Source organism: Oncorhynchus nerka, linkage group LG20 (genome assembly GCF_034236695.1).
Source record: "Oncorhynchus nerka isolate Pitt River linkage group LG20, Oner_Uvic_2.0, whole genome shotgun sequence".
Classification (NCBI taxonomy): domain Eukaryota; kingdom Metazoa; phylum Chordata; class Actinopteri; order Salmoniformes; family Salmonidae; genus Oncorhynchus; species Oncorhynchus nerka.
In genome coordinates this window covers 35,687,564-35,690,233 of record NC_088415.1, presented here as the reverse complement: position 1 = coordinate 35,690,233, position 2,670 = coordinate 35,687,564, and positions in this window count along the sequence as shown.

Below are 2,670 nucleotides of genomic sequence, written 5' to 3'. Positions count from 1 at the left end.
TGATTAAATGTTTTCTTTTGATTAAATTTCTTTTGACCACAATCCTAGGGGGTTTCTTTGGAACCTTGGTGTTCATAGTTATGGTCACAATATTATGGTCTATCCAGCCCACTGGCATTGATCTGGCTTTTAAGCATTGCAATGGTATATTACAGAAAATCAGATCAATGCATGTGTCTGAACGATGACCCAACTTAATTGAAGATCTAGTAGTATCATTAACCATTTGCTTCAAACCACAGTTCTTGGCATATCTCATCAAATTGGTTCTATTCAAATTATTGTGATCCTTCCAATTTATATTAAAATCACCCAAGATAAATACATCTCTGTTGCCATCTGTGGCCTGGTCAAACCCAGTACATAAGTCATCCAGATAGGACACCGTAGAGCTAGGAGGTCTATACACACATCCTACCAATATGGGTGCCTGGTGAGGCAGATGTACTTGAGCCCATAGTGCCTCTATTTGACCTACATTAAGGTCATCCCTTCTCTTAAAAGGTATAGGATTCTGAATATACAGTGCTACACCCCCACCATTCCTATTCCTGTCCCTTCTCAGTAGACTAGATCCTTGAATGTTCATTTGCCCATCATTTACAGATGCATCTAAATGCGTTTCGGTCAAAGCCAAAATATGAATATTATTTTATGTTGACCAAGTTAAAAACCTCATGTATTTTGTTAAGAAGGCTACATACATTAACCTGAGCTATATGCAGCCCTTTCCTTATCAAGTGGAGATCAATAGAGCATGTATTCGTGATAGTGGAAGTTGTCATGATACACTACAACACACAAACTCAGATTTGAACATTAAATTAAAATAGCCAGGGAGTTACTCTAGAGTCCTGATACAATTGCCCGTTGATATAAAGTCTATCTATCACCATGGAGACTTGTTGATTCAGGCAACGCTTTTCCTTCATGATGGGATATAGTTTTTTTCTCCTTTCATTGATCTCAGTGGGGAAGTGATCATTCATTCCAAAATCAGTGTTTCTGAGTTCTATCCCCATGTTCTTCGTCATTTCCTTTTGCTTAAATGTATCAAAACGTGCAATAATATCCCGTGGCCTATTTCCATAGTCCTTACCTATTCTATGGACTCTGGAGAAAGTGGCATTACGCACAACATCAGTGGGCAGTTTTAGTTGAGTTGACATAAAGTCTCGGACTGTGTCCTCACAGCCTCTGCTGTTGTCATTCTCTGGGATCCCTGAGAATATTAGATTGTTCCGCATTGATCGACACTGTACATCAAGCAAGGTTTCTTTACGTTGTTTGTTCTCCCTTTGCACCACCTCCACCTTGCTATGAATAGAGTCTACAGTACCTTTCAGCGCCATGTTCTCTTTCCTTAGATCATCAATCTGACGTTGGCTGAATTCAAAACTAGCACATAATGCATTGATGTCCTCTCGCAATATATCCAAGATATCAAGTTTGGCAAGCCTTTCATCGATGGATTTTAACAAGTCAACATCCATATCAGTAAACCTCTCCCCACTCGCGCCCTCTTACTAGGGGATGGTTTGGTTCCATCGTTGATACCTATTGGCCAACCTGGTTTGGTTTTGTTTTGTTGATTTGGTTGGTTGTCCTTAACAATGCTTGAATCTTCCAAAACCAGCAACATGTTTCTTTGAGTTCGTAAGTATCTCTCGTCAATGAATCGTTTAAGCTCTTCAATGGATTCTGAATCATCCAGCGTGTTTACAGGCAGAGTTAAACACACAAACAAACTGTTCAGCCGCAACTGAAAACCGATGAAAACCTTGTCAGCTTGTTAATGTTGACGTTGAGACTGGTGTTTTGAGGGTACTATTTAATGAAACTGCCAGTTGAGGACTTGTGAGGTGTCTGTTTCTCAAACTAGACACTCTAATGTACTTGTCCTCTTGCTCAGTTGTGCACTGTCGGCTCCCACTCCTCTATCTATTCTGGTTAGCGCCAGTGTGCGCTGTTCTGTGAGTAGTACACAGCGTTGTACAAGACCTTCAGTTTCTTGGCAATTTCTTGCATGGACTAGTCTTCATTTCTCAGAACAAGAATAGACTGATGAGTTTCAGAAGAAAGTTATTTGTTTCTGGCCATTTTGAGACTGTAATTGAACCCACAAATCCTGAAGCTCCAGATGGTCAACTAGCCTAAAAAAGGCCAGTTGTATTGCTTCTTAAATCAGAACAACAGTTTTCAGCTGTGCTAACATAATTGCTAAATAGTTTTCTAATAATCAATTAGCCTATTAAATTGACAAACTTGGATTAGCTAACACAACGTACCATTGGAACACAGGAGGGATGGTTACTGATAATGGGCCTCGGTACACTTATGTATATATTCCATTAAAAAATCTGCCGTTTCCAACTACAATAGTCATTTACAACATGAACAATGTCTACACTGTATTTCTGATCAATTTGATGTTATTTATTTGGACAAAAAAATGCTTTTCTTACAAAAACAGACATCCCTGCTCTCCTGCGCCTGACTCCTACACCTCTCAACGAGACGCACGCTATCACATTGACTCGGAACCAGTAACCCTGTAAATAGCCCCGCTACTATTATTTTACTGCTGCTCTTTAATTATTAGTTACTTTTATTTATATTTTTGACTTAAACCTTGTTTGTCTTAACTGCATTGTTGGTTAAGGGTTTGTA